The sequence below is a fragment of the Myxine glutinosa genome, chromosome 8, assembly GCF_964187855.1.
Source record: "Myxine glutinosa chromosome 8, kmMyxGlut1.1, whole genome shotgun sequence".
NCBI lineage: Eukaryota > Metazoa > Chordata > Myxini > Myxiniformes > Myxinidae > Myxine > Myxine glutinosa.
This window is the reverse complement of record NC_136268.1, coordinates 114,912,962-114,931,053: the sequence shown is the minus strand read 5'-3', so window position 1 is coordinate 114,931,053 and position 18,092 is coordinate 114,912,962. Positions and strand designations below refer to the sequence as shown.

General features: G+C 43.1%; 1 non-coding gene across 1 annotated transcript; it reads left to right on the top strand.

Moving 5' to 3' along the window:
• The first annotated feature begins 482 nt into the window (after positions 1-482).
• On the top strand, positions 483-554 carry TRNAD-GUC (transfer RNA aspartic acid (anticodon GUC)). Its single transcript has one exon. It is a non-coding gene; the product is annotated as a tRNA-Asp (tRNA).
• The last annotated feature ends 17,538 nt before the right edge of the window (positions 555-18,092 follow it).

Genomic DNA, 18,092 nt, shown 5'->3' with positions numbered 1-18,092 from the left:
GCATACCTCTGCCTGGTGAACAGTTTACATTTTGTATCTCAGAGTAGACCAGAAAATCACAATAGAGAATCACATTTAATCAAAATCTAGCACAGGAATCACCATAGGTCCAGTCTTACATACCCTGATCTACCCCCTCGTTTTTAGCCATATCTTTCAATGGTGAGGAATCTCTTTTAAAATTATATTAGCTCGATCTGGATCCAAATCTTCACCAAAATTGAATAGATTATTCCACGTCACACACACAGCCTGTCCAATAAGTTTTGTCCAAATCCGTCCTCAACTTTTTGAGATAGCCTGCTATGTATCGTTTTTGGCCCTATCTCCCAATGGTGAAGAGCGCACGTGCGTGATTGAGATCAGGTTTCTCCGTGGATACAAAATGTAAACTGTTCATCCTGATCTGATGATGTTTCCATCTGAAGACGCAAATAATAAAGTTTTGTACTGATATACTTGTAATGAGTAACTTAACCAGTTCCTCGTTAGTATAGTGGTAAGTATCCCCGCCTGTCACGCGGGAGACCGGGGTTCGATTCCCCGACGGGGAGGTATTTTTGTGTGTTCTTAATCAGTCTCAGTGACATCATCGTTAGAGCGTCCACTTTGAGTCTGAGAAGTCGGCGGTTCGAATCCCAGCTGAGTCATATCAAAGACTTTAAAAAAAGATTCTTCCTGCTTCCTTGTTTGACATGAACAGTATTTAAAAAGGAGAGAGAGAGAGAGAGCGCACAGACAAAGAACCACATGTTGGAAGCCATTGTCCAGCCTTTATTGGGAGTGAAGATGGCCACCTTCTCTTTTTTGAAAAGATCCACTTTTTTGAAATTCCAACCTCTTTCCTGGAAGTCCTTGCAGTGTCCATGTGTTTTATACCTCACCAACCCCCCCACCCCCCTCCCCTTCCCACGCCTCCTCCCCCTAAGCCCTCTCCCTCCCACACTTCTCCCTGCTCTCAAATGTTGTGGTTGTGTGCTTCCCCTTCTCTCCCCATCTTGTCTTCCGCTCCCTCTTTTTGTATATTTTATTTGTCTGGTTGATTTGTTTGTGAAATAAATGTTAGCTCTTTCACGAGCCTCGATTCAGTATACAAAAAAAAAAAAAAAAAAAAAGTCTCAAAATCCTAATACATATATAGATCTTCACTAAAATGAAATCGAATCGTCCTTGTCAGACACACAACCTGTCCACCAGGTTTCGCCCAAATCCGTCCTCAACTTTTTAAGATATACTGCTATGTATCATTTTTGGCCCTATCTCCCAATGGGGAAGAATCACTTAAAAATTATAGTAGCTGGATCTTCACCAAAATGTAATCATTTTGTCCTTGTCACATACGCTACATCTATGCCAAATTTCGTCCGAATCCGTCTACAACATTTTGAGATATCTTGTTCACAAATGGACAGACAGACAAACAAAGACAGACAGACAGACAGACGAACAGACAGGGGTGAAAACATAACCTCCATCCACCTTTGGTGGCGAAGGTAAAAATATCGACGTCATACGTCACATATTGTTTTTCGGCCGCCATATTGTTTTTTGTGAAAAACACTAAAACCCCTTTTTCTCCACAACGGATGAACAGATCCACCCCAAACTTGGCATGCAAAATTGCATGCCCATGACGAACAAGTTCCCACATGATGACGTTATATGTTCGCATCATTTAGGAGTCATGACAATTTTAGGCATAAACATTAAATCCTATCTCCTCCCACAATTTTGAAGATATCGAGTGGAAACTTTAAACAAGTGTTCCACATGTGGGGAATTTAAAATGTTACTTGAGAAGTTTAGATAAATCACATGGTTTGGCCGCAATAAATAATTGAACAAGAATCTTAAAAAGCTTCTATCTCTTGAATCGCTGCATTGATCGACTTGAAACTTTAATGTTATGTAACTCTCATCAAGGGGAATAAGTGTTTAACATTTCAACATGATTGGTTGTACGGTCTGGAAGCTAGAAGTCGTTATTCTTGAAAGAAGAAGAAACGCAACACTTTTTCTTCTCAGGCCATGTAACGGATTGCGCCACTGCCATTTTTCGGATTTATTTCCTTTAAAAATCACTTTCTCTCAATAGTTGGACTGAATAACAGGAAATTTTCACCATAGGAGCACTTCAGCCTGTTGAATTTTATAATGGTAATCATGACGTCATAAGTCACGTTGTATGGGCGTCATCTTGGAAAAACCGAAAAACTTTGCACCTGTACATCTCTAAAAGCGCTGCAGTGAAAAAATTGAGAAATGTCTCATTTTAAAGAACTTTCCATGCAGAATAACATATGCGAATGATGATGTCATAGGTGCCTCCATTATGACGTCATAATTCAACAAGTAAAAAACTTCATCCGTTCAGGATTAAATTTCTTGAGCATCAATTCGGTATAAATTGATGCAGAAAAAAATTATAATGACGTCGTAGGTCACATGGTTCGGCCGCCATATTGTTTAAGTGAAAAGCCTGAAAAATCACTAAAAAAAACATTTTCGCCAAAACGACTGAACAGATCAAGGCCAATCTTTGCAGGCAGAATCGCATACCCATGCCGAACAAAACGTTCAGTGACCATGATGTCATAAGTCACATGGTTTAGGAGCTGTGAGGTTTTGAAGCATACACCTTTAAAACCTAACTGCTCCCTCATTTTTAAAATCATATCGAATGGAAACTTCACAATTATGTTGTCCATGTCGGCATGATAAAATGCCCTTTTGGAATTTGCGATAGCTCACATGGAATGGCAGGGATAAATAATTGAACGAAAATATTTTAAAATTATATTGCTTGAACGGCTTCATTGTTCAACGTGAAACTTTATGATATAGTAGAAGTCATCAAGGGGAACAAATGTTCAAAATTTCAAGATGATTGGATGTACGATCTGGAGGCTAGAAGTTGTTAGTGTGTGAAGAAGAAGAAACTCGACATGGGCATCTCAGGCTATGTCAATGATTCCAGCACTCGCGATTTTTCAGGTTTATTTTTCTTTAAAAATCATCTTCTCTGCAATGGTTTGACCGATGGACAGGAACTTTCAAAGGAGTGCTGTAGTATCTATAATCTTCTAAAGCTAATTATGACGTCGTACGTCACGTGGTGCGAGCGCCATCTTGTAAAAACCGAAAAACTTTGCACCTCTATATCTCCAAAACCGCTGCACAGAAAAAATTGAGACATATCTCATGCTAAAGAACTCTCCATGCAGAATAACAGATGTGAATGATGATGTCACAGGTGCCTCCATTATGACGTCATAATTCGACAAGTACAAAACTTCATCTGATCGGGATGAAATTTCTTGCGCATCAGCTAGGAATAAATTGATGTTGAAAAAAATAATAATGTGAAAGCGGGGTTGTATGAAAGCGAGAAGGTGGAGGAAACCAGTCATTACTGCCAGCAGTTATAAAGTGGCAGTTCTAGTAATTATTATTACTGCATTACTATGTATTTATATTATCAATTTATTCATTTTTTTGTTTAAAAAGTACAAATTAATAACGTTTGATGTGAAAAAATAGCGATTATTGTGTGCTCACGGACCAATTAATCACTTATTTCATGTATTTAAAGGGGATTTATTGATCTGGTTTACGAACCTTCAGCTTACCAACACATTTTCAAACCTTTTCTCGACAGTGGTTTCGGCACGTTTTGGGTGTTGGACATTGAAAAGCTATAGAGTTATTGGCCTCATCGTGGTTACCTTTTACTGTAAGCCAGCGGCAGCCTTGCCTGATCTCGCATCCCAATATACCCTTTATAGTGGCCTTTTGTAGCCTCAAAATGGGCATCAAGGCTAGGTTGTGGTAGCTTGAAACCTTTCCCAGATTCTGAAGTACATGCACCCAAATTTTGGGGCATCTAGATGCTATGGTTCAGCCATGAAAGAAAAACGTACAAACACACAGACAAGCACACAAGCACTTGAAAATATTTACAGTACAAGATACGTATATGAAATAGCGCCACCTTTTGTGTTAGCTGGTATTGCAAATCATCCTCATTTATCTTATGATATAGAGTATGATATGTTGTGATCAATAAAATTTCTTTCAAAAATGACAAAAATTCCAAGAACGTGCAAAAAATATCGTTAATTACAAAAATTCCACTGTAGGTGGGCCAAGAAAGGTACTCCCGTCCTTTGGAGGAGATGTCCGCTGGTAATGAATAACTGAGAATGTGAGAAATAACCGTGAAAAGATTTCTCGTGAAATAATAAATCATTACGTAATGACCATCGATGTATGAGAGGTTGACATATTTAAGACGTTGTTCCCATGCAAAGCTGTGGAGTCCATCAATGTATTTAATCCAAGAGCACCTTTGAGTTTTTTAAGGAGACCTATGTCGCCCTCGCACCCTGTTATGCAAAGACTTGAAGGAAATTCCATAATAGGTCGTACGTGATAGATATACTGGTTTAACATGAAGTCTTTGTGACGACACCCAGTGGTTTTTAAAAGATTGGACATCAGCCCCAGACCGTCTGGACAACTTCATTAACATGTTGATGGAACTTTATAGTGATGTGTCAACTGTCACCCCAAGGTCTCCCTGCGCCTGGAAAACCGTAATCGGATTGTTGAGCATTTGAAAGGTGTGATGAGGAATAGGGAAGAGGAATAGGGAAGAGGAATCTCCGTTTAAGTCTCAGTGAAGATCATTTATAACGTTTCGTTTGAGGCCCCGGAAACAGTACAGCAGAAATGGTTCATGTCCATCTGGCAAGAGGAGGTGTCGATATGCAGGGTTAGAAAAAATGTTTGATATCATCATGAAATGTTTTGTAAATAGAATTATTTAAACAAAAAAAATTCCAAAGAGAGTCCTTTGAAGGTTTAGCGATTAGTTTAGTCACGTTCTTATAATTCAGTCACATATTGCCGATTTTTTTTCTGCATATCTGCATCTGCGATTTCAAATTCCTTGCGGTTTATTGTAGGTATTTCCTTTATTGTCAAATTTAAGAATATAATTAGGTAAGTAAGTGTCGGATTCTTCAATCAGTTTGGTGAACTCAAAACCTCAATTGAATTTGGTTCAGTTTGAATATCTGATAAGGTTGTATTTCCATTTGTGCAGTAATTCCCTAGTTGTGTAATTCCCTAGTTGTGTTCTTTCTCCCTGCTGCGTAATGGGGAAAGTTATCCGATACATATTTATATATATATATATATAGGATTTTTGAGATTTTTGAAAAATCGCTTTATAGTGCCTGAGCGTTTGTAACTATATGAAAGGGTAATGTCAAATTATCTCCGATCAATGTGTCTGTGTAACGTCATATTAATTATAAATTTTCCTGATTGGGTAAAGGTACGGAAGTGTTTTAGGCACCGACCAAAAAATAGAGGAAAAAAACAAATTGATTTCTTAAAAATTCCAACAGGATTAAAACATCACTGGGCAACGTTGTGTACTCCTGCTAGTGTGTGTGTAGATAAATAAATAAATAAATATATATATATATATATATATATATATATATATATTGTTACGTGTTCCTCTACATCTACGATCTCCTGGTCTCGGTACGCCTCCGAACCCCGAGAGGAGCCACGGCAGAAAAATATGTTACTCTGTGTTAGAAATCAATAGTGAAACCACACCAATGATTATAAATGAACAAATAATATATTGAAAATCACACAGGAATAACTGTACAACAAATGGCAATTAAGAGTGCACTCTATATACCATCAATAAAGTCATATAACTCACTGCGCTCCAATCGAGCGAAAAGGCCACTCCTCAATGTCTCTATAACCTTTTCCCAGGCGAATATGATTCGCTCCAGCGGTCGCTAAAACGATATCCAGTCGAAGCCCGAATCTCGCTCTCCAGTCGATATTCGAATCGCGTACAGTTGACAATGGTGATCGCCCCGCCGAAACTGTACAATGGCGCCCTTCAGAGGGGCACCTTCACCGCTCACTCAGCGAACCGCAACGTAATTGGAGACGAAGCGGTCGCACACACACATCCCCGACAAACGGTAGGATGTTGGGGTGAAGATGACGCGAGGCAAAACCTTTGTAGGTGTCCGAAGCGCGGGGTTCAAAGTGGCCGACGGCTCTTACTTGAGCCGCTGTGATTAGGCGAAGATTCGTCGAAATCTCAGCGCCCAAATCTGACTATGCAGATTTTCCACTCCAGCGATAATTCCTATCGCCGGATGTCCCTTCAAGGAACTCAAAATTCCCTCACGACTTTCGGTAGACCAGGCTCGCTATGGAGCCTTGACATCACGCGTCTTCTCCAACTTTGCTCACGCCGCCTCTTCCTCTTCACCTCCTCGTCTTCCGGTTCGGTTTCCTGTATCATTTTAAGTTAACCTTTTTAACTTTAGATAGCTGTTCCTGAATAAGAAACCTTTTGAGAATAATAATAGTACATAGAATCAGAAATCTTTCAAGTGGAGGAAAACCACAACAGCGGAAGTGACGAATCCGTAACAATATATAAGTACATACTGTATATTGCATACTTATAACAAGACAGAGCAGGTAACGATGCAGAACCTTGCTGGGGTATTTGTATAGGAGACCTCTTTCATGCACTGGGGTTGCTCTATGAAAGTTGATCTTTTTTTTTCTTTCTTTTTTTTTGTATACTGAATCGAGGCTCGTGAAAGAGCTGACATTTACTTCACAAACAAATCAACCAGACAAACAAAATATATAAAAAGAGGGAGCGGAAGACAAGATGGGGAAAGAAGGGAAAGCACACAAACACTTGAGAGCACACAACATTTGAGAGCAGGGAGATGTGTGGGAGGGAGAGGGCTTGGGGGGAGGAGGCGTGGGAAGGGGGTTGGGGGGTGGGAGAAGTCTAAAACACAAGGACACCAAGGACTTCCAGGACAGAAGTTGGTATTTCAAAAAAGTGGAATTGGGGTGAAATTAGCGGGGGTAGAAAAGATCAAGGTTTTGGATGGGGGAAGATAAGAGATGGTGGTGAACAGCTGTTTTAAAGACCGGGAGGGTGGAGTGGGATTGAAGAGAGTGAGGGAGTTTGTTCCAGAGGCGGGAGAAAAGAGGAATGAAGGAGTGAAGGTGAGCAGAGAGTCTTGATTTTGGCAGTTTAACCATAAGAGGGTTGCAGGCAGATCTTGTGCGACCTGTAGGAATATTTGCGGGACAGAGCCCAGAGAGAGCTGGGGGGGGGGGGGGGGCAAGGCCAGAGAGGAGTCGGTAGAAGACGGAAAGACCACCAACCTGCTTGCGGTGAGTGAGTGTGAGGCCCTTGGAGTTAGCTTCATCGCGGGAGATTCCAATGATTCTGAATGCTTTGGTTTCAACAGCGTGAAGACGAGCTAGGTGTGAGGCAGGAGCACCAGCCCAGAGGGGAGAGCAGTATTCCATTGAGCTGCGGATGAAAGCCTTGTATGTGGTGAGTAGCTCAGGTGTGCCAAGGAAGGACTTCGCACGACGGAGGATGCCCAGTCGGCGACTGGCTTTGGAGGCCAGATTTGAAATGTGGTTTTCCCAGGAAAGATCATGGCAGATAGTGAGACCCAAAAGCTTGAGTGACAGAACTTCTTGGAGAGGATTATTCAGAAAGTGGATGGGAGGGTTGTCCAGTCGGTCTTTTCGGAGAGACATCGTAAGAGTGTGAGATTTGTCAGGATTGAAAGACATGTTCCACTTGTTTGCCCAGTCTGTGATTTTGTCCAGGTCTGCAGAGAGTGAGGAGGCTGCAGACTGCCGATCTGAGGGATGAAGAATGGAGCGACAGAGAGTAGAGTCATCAGCAAAGAGATAGAGAGGATTTTCAAGAGAGTCAGAGAGATCATTGATGAAGACCAGAAAAAGCACAGGGCCCAGAACACTGCCTTGGGGAACTCCAGCCTGAACAGGAAGAGGAGATGAGAGAAACCCATTCAGGGAAACTCCCTGAATGCGGACTCACACATCTGCATGCGGACTCACAAACACACACACGCACATCCACAAACACACCGATTATAATAGCCTTCCCTTCCCTTTGAGAATGGGCAAGGAAATGTGAGAACAAACGAACAAACGAATAATGTGAGAAGAAACAGGAAATGGGGACCCATTCCAACGAAGAATACCCTATCAGGTACAACTGTGAATGTCATTCCTAATGTTCAGTACAGTATCTCTCTGCTACAGGTGGGTTGGTTCCAATACCGATTGAATTGGGAAACATGAGAGAATGAAATAAGTTGAAAAATAGCTTGTCATTTGGAGTTAGACCGGCTTTATAATTTATCTGAGGCCATCTTATGGTTTCCAAATCAATAATCATCAAACAAATCCACCTATTGCTTGGATCACTAACTAGTCTTATCCACAGCCTGTGCTTTAGAAACGATGTCACCCAAACCATCTCACCTTGTGTATGTACTGTATGTGTGTGTGTGTGTGTGTGTGTGTGTGTGTGTGTGTGTGTGTGTGTGTGTATATATATATATATATATATATCACATATTATTCAAGACTTGGTTGTTTAGGACTGGCAGGATGGCTTACAGGTACGGACACTCACATCTAAGCTGCAAGCTGCAAATCGTAGGCGAGCCATTTCCAGCACCATGGCCAAATTCCTACCCTAACTTGTTTAACGTCACACCTGGCAAGCAGGTTCGGGAAGACACGGGCCAAACTTCCCACGACTGACCCTACAAGAAAATTAGGTGGGCTAATTTTGGCCATTAAAGAAGAAGATCCAGGAGTGTTTGTTTCATGAGTCATCCTTCTTCACTCGAACAGTGGATTCAGTTCTTTGCCCATAAAGTTTTTCATGCATTTTTTTTTTTTTACTCCACTGTCAGACATTTCCTTAGATGTTTTCTTAACTCGATTGACGATCAAAAATGCTCATTAAAAGTCTTGGTTAGAAGAGACGTTGTTCTGAAGTATAACAAGATATTCGAACCAGATAATACTTAAACCCTTCTGTCTATTGATGGATCAAAATGTCAAGACATAGTATAATCATCATCATATTTTAATGGTCTACCTTAGAAAAGTGCCCCCCCTCCCTCCCCCAGAAAATCAATCGAATCTCAAACAGTAACATGTAGATTGATGATACATTTCATGAAATCTCACGACATTCTCGCTGTCTCTTTAAAAAGGATACGTATTGCTTTGTACCAGATGACAAGACATCTTCATGATATTAGACGTACTTACCTTAAAGTTGTCTTTCCTTGGTTACGATCTTGGTCCAGCTCTACCATCAAAATGGTGTTTCGCATGCAGGTCGATTCCATCGGATGCACCCTAAGCCGGAGGACCCGTCTACCAGCATTGATCGTTGGTGGACTCAAAAGATCTCTCGATCACATATTTCGCGAAGAGTCGGTGAGTTATCGCAGGCATCCTGAACAATTTGAAAATTCCTGTCACCGTCCCACAGACAAGCGGACTGGCGACCAGGTCTTCACGTTTAGCCTTATCTGGCGATGAATGTCATTGTTGGACCTGATGTGGGACAAGATGGGCGGATGGTGTTGAAAAAACTCCAAGAAGGATAAATATATTTGTGATTGTGCCACGACTTTCATGATAAAATATCGCACATTCCAAATTGCTTATCGGAATGTTTTTTCTCATCACAGTTGTCATTTTCCCACACAAAGCATTGTATAAATCATTTGACGAATGTGTGTGGTCCTCCTCGGAGAGGCGTTTTTGATTTTAATGTAATTGCGGACTCGTGTATGGAAGATCGACGACATGCAAAACATGAATAATAGAAACATTGATAAATCGCCTCTCATACAGAGCTCAAATTGCAATCGATGGTGAAGATGTATGAAGGGCGGAGAAGAGAGACACGCGCGCATCAAGGTGTGGAATTGCGTCACAACCGAAGTTGAACCTGGCCGTTACTCAGAGGTAAGATCTCAAGGAAAAAACTGCTCTGTTGTTGGCCGAGGGAGCAATGTAGAATAGGTGATTGACGATACCTGTTCACTCACGTGCAATTATGTCGTGACGTTTTTTTACAGTATAGCTCATCGGGGAAAGCCGTCTAGAACCGTGTTTGTCTGTCCGTATGTATGTCAGTATGTCCCTCCCAAGCGTAGACCAATCCGAGCTGAGGATCTGGTCACATGACAGTCTGTGATGTCATTACAGTGTATGACGGCTCACTCCACACACCGCCATTTTGATTTCTATGCTGTTCAGGCCGAATATATCATCGAACCTGTCATATATCACAATCGCCATGCTCTACCTTTACGTTTTTCATTCCGTGTGAAACACAAACAAACCGATTGTTAAAATGACAATCAAATATCGAAAACATAGGTGTCACGGGTCTTCCAACGACATAGTACGTATAGGACTTTAGCTTCACACATTCATGCCTCACTTTCAGACCGCTTCAGATAAATTATCCCAGGTTTCTTAGTACAGTGGTATCGTTTTCTTAATAATAATAATATGTTAATAATAATGATAATAATAAAAATATAGTAAATATAATCGTAACACTGCAATTCCTTTGTTGTGAATGCAAAGTTGCTGGATTGAAGCAGTATAAGGTTGGTTCATTGTTGACTGGAAACATATAGAATTAGAAAGAACAATCAGAGATTACAGACCGTCGCCAGGATGTGCTTTCAGTGGTTTTTAAGGCTTTTGTGGTAAAACAAATATAGCGGCCAAACCACGTGACCGATGACGTCATCTTTTTTTTTTGTCCACCAATTTATCCCGAGATGATGCTCAAGAAATTTCATCTTGATCGGATGAAGTTTTGTACTTCTCGAATTATGACGTCATAATGGAGGCACCTATGACATTATCATTAACATATGTTATTCCACATGGAGAGTTCGTTACAATAAGCCATGTCTCAATTTTTTCTATTCAGCGATTTCAGAGATATAGACGTGCAAAAGTTTTCGGTTTTTCCAAGATGGCGCCCATACCACGTGACCTATGATGTCATAATTATCCTTAAAAATTATACAGGTAGAGTTGCACCTATGGTGAAAATTTCCTGTCAATCAGACCAACAGTTGCTGAGAAAATCACATTTATTCTGTGCGGACACACAGAAAGACAGACAGACAGACAAACAAACGGACTCAAATGCAATACCTTGTCTCATTGAAATGTCTTCACTTCCTGGGTGACAGAGCTTAGAGACTTACAGTGCTTCAAAATAATTTAATACTTACATTATTTGCTAACTGGTATCTCCACCCAAGTCATACTGTCCTCTTCAGCTAAAGCATCAAACAAGCCCGGCTACGCCGCTGTTAGACTTTCGGTCTTGTTTCTTGTATACACGATTGGAAGAGCTAGAGCAGAATGGAAAGAGGAAAAGACCAACAGCAGAGTGGAAGTGAGAGTGAGATCAAGGGGACAGGGGAGAAAGGCACACAGGGGTGAACAAGCTTAACGTGTATAAATAGCTTATAGTGGCATTTCGTGGAGCACCCCAAATATTATAAACCACAAACACGTATGATTATTGATTACCTTTTGAAACAGTCGCTACTGCTGTTTAACACTAAACTGAAAGGGAGGAAACTCGAAGTATGTTCAGTTACCAGGCAACTAGCTAGTGCTTGCCAAACAAGCTGTTCCTTATCAACGGTTGCGAATGGAGTGCTTGCTAGAACGCTTAATGAACACACCCCCACCCCCCGATGTTCTTGAGGCCTGAGCCGAGATCTACTGAAATCTATATACCCCAGAGAAGACAACAATATGACCCTTCCTGCCGCTCCAGCACCGAGTGGGTGTACTAGTTAAAATTAAATATAGATATTAAAGGTTGTATATAAAAATAAGAATCCTGGAAGCTTACCGCTATTGACGCAGTTTTTTTTACACCAGCATATTTAACACATTACATTAGTTGTTTGTGCCTGTTGTTTGTGTCCTTTGTACCATCCTTAAAAACAGTAACTTTCCTGTTTGGAATGATTTTCTATTTTGTTTGACTGTCAGACAGGAGGATAGAGTAAAAAAAATTATCTCACTCCTCTCTCCGCATGTGTGATCGGGCCGAATTCAGAGCCAAAATGTCACTAAACTGCAGTTCGTTTCCTGATTCATATTCCGATTTGTGTTCAAATTACAACATGCAATTGAAATTAATTTGTTCCTCGATCATAAAATGACATTTGTGGATGGACGGACGGACAGAAGAAAACAAATTGCGTAACTCCGCTTTAAGCTTCACGTGCGCAGGGTAATGAATTGAAACAGTACTATCCAGGATTGGAGTTTGAAGTGAACTCGTCAAATCCACGTGAACACCGCACATGGTTGTGCCTTTTGGGTGGTGGTCAATGGTAACGCCATGTGCAGATTGGTCCTACCAGTTGACAGCACACAGTTACAGATGCAATGGTGCCTCCATTGTTCAAGTGTGGTTATGGTGGAAAATACCCTGAAGCTGACGGCGATAATGTTCATGGTTCTGGCGATAACTTGCCTAATCTGCACGAGAGAAGCTCTTGGGTCTTTAACCTCCCCCAACTAATGCTGGCAGACAGAACACCCAGCTTAACATCCACCCGAGGGAGGGTGCACTTTGTGATGTCCCTTACTGTGAAGCGCGAACCTGGCATTTTGTAGTCGTGTCGAGAATCGAACCCAGACTCGACGTCTGAAGCAAGTGCACTTCCTCTGCACCGTCCTGTCATATTCAACTGGGAACTACACTCCAGATGCGTATCTGCACATCCGTTTCAGTAAAGTTTTTAAAATCCTCAGAAACCAAGAGTGTGATTTTCACGAAACTTGGCAGAAAGTGTCCATATGGTTGCCGTTGTCGTATTTGTTCAAGCCATCTCCTGACTCACACTTCAAAGTGGGTCATCGTATGGTCCAAAAGTTTAAAACAGCCTTAAAAACCCATTGTCCAAACAATAGACACGAGGTTAATCAAATTTTTTTTTTTGCATACAAGATCGAGGCCCGTGTAAAAGCTAACATTAATCACAAAAACACAAACTGACACATAAAACATAAGATAAAAAGAGTGGGAGACAAGATGGGGAGAGAGAGAGAGAGAGAGAGAGAGAGAGAGAGAGAGAGAGAGACTTTGACTTTTAAGCTCTTTTTATTATAAAAGTATAAAACAAGAATACCACCAAAAGCAATCAATCAGTAAAATCATAGCAATCCCGAAAGGAAAAAAACAAACGGTGCACTGCAAACCCAGCAACAGAAAGGTGCAAATGCCAGAAAAAAACAGCACACGATAAGAAACACCCGCACTGTATTATACGGAGATTAACAATTTGTTTTCCTGGACCTCACAAATCCCTCCAACACACCAAGTCGCAACAAAATTAGCAAGGTCGTTTGCCGTTTGGACACAGCCAAATTCAAGCTTGAGCCTTGCTGACACCAATGAACTAAAGAACACCATGATACTGCATTCCTGCATGGGTCTGCCGCCCAGCTTCGCCTTCCGCGACAGGTATACGGCCAGTTTAGCAGTAGCGGTTAGGAACCCGAATACAATGGATGTGGTTCCCTTTTTGGGAGGAAAGCCAAAGATGTAAGCTTTCAAAGAAAAGGTAACCTGCAATCTATGGGAAATAAAATTTAACCAATGAAACAAAGGAGAAAGTCTTTCACAATTAATGAAAGCATGAAGCAAATCTTCCCTCGCCGGACAAAAGGGGCAACAGCCGGAAATGGGGGAAAAAAAACGGATGACAGCATTGGAAGGAACAATCCAGTGGGCCAAACGCCACTGAAGGTCACCTGTTCTTTTAGAAATAAGTCCAGCATACATTGTATCCCATAAAGGCTCAGAGGGGGGACCGGGAGGCAAGAGTCCTTTCCACCGGGTAACCCCAGCTAGAGGTGGGTCCCCAAGAAGAAGTTTCACACAAGACCTATAGATACTCTTGCTGCTCATGCCATGGAAGGGGGGTGACCCTGCGCTCATGGGGGGCAGCTCGTTTGGGGTAAAAGTGACCCCTAATTTTGGGACTGTGGGCTCGACCTCTATGTCCTGCGTCCAATGTAGGCCTAGCTGGTGGCCCTTTCGGATCACCGCTCTTAGTATATTCTCGATTTGCCTCCTGGACCGAACACCTGTTAGGTCCGCCAGCTCGTTCGCAGGCTTCCATCCCTGTCCAGAGTCGTGTCGGAGATGCCACACTTTCAGGATGTTGGCCGCTATAAAATGCTGGCAGAAGTCGCGGCTCCTCGGGATATCGGGGAAAAGTGGGTTGAAAAATAAAGGCTCATGTGCATACATGTTATTGCCATACGAGTCTGTTTGGCGACTTATCGAAACGCCCTGCCAGGCATTCAAGAGGCTCTGATAAAAAACTGGGAGCAGAGATGTATCGGTGTGTTGAAGGTTGGTCAGGAAAAGTTCCTGTCCGTATCCGAGCCTCCCAGCTCGTTGAAGAATGGAGCAGGCTAAGGGCTTTCCTGGTAGGTGTTCTGCATACAGCAAGCGTTGGATGGAGCGGAGCCGGAAGGCCAACAGGCGGCATTTCACATCGACTAGGCCATGACCACCCTCGGCCAAGGGACAACATATGGCGCTGGGTCGAAGCCAGTGGTAGCCTCCCCAAAAAAAATCCACCAGTTTCCTCTGGATAGCTTGGAGCAAAACCTCCGGTGGTTGCAGGCAGATGAACCGGTGCCACAAAAGGGTAGTGACGAGGTTGTTGACAACTAGCACGCGACCCTTATAGGACAGGTGGGGTAGAGCTCTTTTCCATCGGCTCAAACGCCCGTCTACCTGGTCAATGATCCTGTCCCAATTGTTCTGGGCATACTGAGGAGGTCCGAGGAAGACGCCCAAATACTTGATGCCATCGTTTGCCCACACTAGTTCTGCAGGAAGGGGAGGTGGTGGTAATAACGGTGGCATAGATAAGTCGTTTTTTGGAAAGGGGATCCACAGAGCCTTGCTTTTCCCCCAATTACACCTTAATGATGAGGCAAGGTTGAAGTCCGACAAACACTTTGCCATGGCGTCACTGTCGCATTTTCTTTTTATAATGACACACAGGTCGTCGGCATAAGCTGACAGGGTCAAAGGTGGGTGTCCTGGAGAAAGGGCAAGTCCAGGGATATCCTTTCTGAGGGCGATTAAGAGGGGCTCCAAGGCGAGGGCAAATAATAGACCTGAAAGTGGACAACCTTGCCTTACCCCTCTCTGAACCTTTATGGGTGGGCAAAATTTGTTGTTAACTTTGATCAGGCTGGAGATGTTTGCATATAACAAAGCTATGTAGGCTCTAAAATTTGTGCCAAGCCCGCAAGCTTGTAACACATGACACAAAAACTCATGATCAATGCTATCAAAGGCTTTTGCCAGGTCAAGAAACACCAATCCAAAATCCTCTTTAACACATTTACCAGTTAACAAATCTCTGACTAGGAATATGTTGTCATAGATGGATCTGCCAGGGATGCCGCAACTTTGATCAGGTGACACCAGGTCCCCGATAACTGTCTTCAACCGGTTCGCAAGGACCTTGGAAAACAGTTTGTAATCCGTGCACAACAACGAGATCGGACGCCAGTTTGACAGGTGTCGGAGATCGCCAGTCTTGGGTAGCAGGCAGAGTACTGCTCTTCTAAAACTGAGCGGTAATTCTCCGGATAAAAGAGATGCATCCAGAACATTGAGCAGCTCTGGGCCCAAAATGTCCCAGAATGCCGAAAGAAATTCGGCCGGTAGGCCATCGATGCCAGGGGCTTTTCCCGACTCCATCTCAGCGAGTGCACCGGATAGCTCTGGAAGGGTAATTGGAGCATCCAGTTCCAGACGTTGGGCCTCAGCCACGGAAGGAAGGTGAGAGGTCAAAACATTCATCATTTCGTGAGAAACTGTTTTGGCCTTGAAAAGTTCAGAAAAGAAATCAATTATATTTAATCTTATATCACTCGGATTTGTTAGGATGTTCCCCCCTGGGTCCAAAACCGAAGATATGAGTCGTGCTGGTTTCTCTATAGTTTCTAGGTGAAAGAAAGCCTTAGTTGGGGTATCTGAAACCTTTATATTTTGTATTCTTAGCCGAACTAGTGTGCCCGCTGCTTTTTCATGGATCAAATCCCTTAATTGGGCCTTCTTCTCGAGTAGCAACCGATAGTTCACTGGGTTGCTCTCATTGGCCAACTTGCTCTCTAACCTTAAGATGTCTGCTTCCAAGCAAGCCATCGTGATATGTTTTACATTGGTACAGTGCGAATTAAATTGTTGACAAAATACTCGAATTTGGGCCTTTAGGTTATCCCACCAGAGGCTAATTGAGGAGAAAGAAGATTTTTTTAGTACTCATTTCAGCCCAGAAATCACGAAAGGAGTCTGTAAATAAACTGTCCTCTAAAAGTTTAACGTTAAACTTCCAGTAACTATTTCTGCATGTGGGTCGAGGAAAAGAAAGATCTAAGGTTACCATATGGTGGTCTGAAAACAATGACGGAAAACAACCTGACGAGGCCGCGACGTTCTTAAAGGGTACATTTATGTACCAGCGGTCGAGTCTTGCCGAAGACACCCGGCCATTGGCACATCGACACCAGGTAAACTGGACTGTGTTGGGGTGGTGCAATCGCCAAACATCCAGTAGACCGGCCGTCTTAAAGAAACGGGATAGGTCCGCATGGGACTCGGGGTGGGGTTCTGCCGAGTTTCTGTCTTTCGGAGGGTCAAAGGTGCAATTAAAGTCACCACCAATGCACACACATTGATCGAGATCAACTGATTTCAGGTGGTTTACCATGGAAGTGAAGAAGGCCTTTCGGTCCCTGCTCTCACTAGGTGCGTACACATTGAAAATGGTACAGCGGAAGTTTTGATGTGCAAGCTGGAGGGAAATAAGCCGGCCTTTTATGACTTCCTGAAAATGACAAGACTCGAAAGCTAGGCCTGGCTTTAGAAAAAACCCAACCCCAGCAGATGAGGCTGACAGATTGCTAAAATAGCATTGCCCTTTGAAAGTTTGGCACCAGTCATGTTCCACGTTAGGTGTGATGTGGGTCTCTTGTAGTAAAAGAACATTTGCCTTTTTACGGTCAAACAAGTTTTTGACTTGGGCCTGACGGAGGTGGCTTGCACCCCCACCATTCATGTTTAAGGTCGCAAAGGAAATGTTTTTCATTCCGTGGTAATGAAATCGCCCTGTGCTTGGGAACACTCTGCACCTGCTCGGGTAACAAACTTTCTTAACCTGTGGAGTTGAGATTTCGTCAGGTCAAAATCCTCACGCGCTTTGATTATTGACTTTGCGGTGCACATGAATGCAGCCAAGTCAGGGAAATTGTCTTTAATGACAATGTTGCGGTGACGATACGTTTCGTTAAGGAAGGTAAGAACGAGTTGAGGGGATACCTGCGAGTGACCTGTCATTGTTTGTGACAGCGCGGTTGCCTCAATGTCATCTTCGGACTCAGACACGTCAGATAACATGTCGTCGGGATCTGGGGTATTACCCGCTGCCCCCGCGGTCTTGTCTGGGGGCACCTTCACAAGTTTCTCGAGGTGTTCCCGAGTGCACTCGTTAACACTTTGGTGGATATTTGTTTCTGGGGTCGGAGCTTGGGTTTGAGATCCCGGCAAACTCAGATTTGCTGGCCCCGTTTGTACAGTGGGAGCGTTTATTGAATCCTTAGTCTGCTCGGTATTTAAAGGGGGTGCAGGCGGAAAACCATTTCCCAGCTCGGAAATGGTAATACTTTCACTGGAGGTTTCGCACTCGGAAACTTCCAGGTGAGAGGTACAAATTTTATTTTTTGGCTCATTTACATAATGAGACTCACTGGTGTCATTGGCAACGGTATCCATGTTCTCAGTTAGTGAGGGAATGTCAGAGGGGCACTCGGACACGTGTGCGCCGGAAATGGTGCCGCCCATGACCGCCTTCTTTGCAGCACCAGCGAAACTGCTTGGCGCTGGTGCTCTTCGCTTTTTAGAAAACACTGTGGATTCTTCGTTCATGGGTTCGGGAAAGGGGGCAATGCTAGTTGTGTCAGTCGCATCGGTGGGTGTCGTCACATTGGAATCGAAAAGCACCGGTGTGACAGACGACTCAGTCGGGGTGTCAGAAGGTACGGTCGGGGTGTCAGAAGGTACGGTCGGGGTG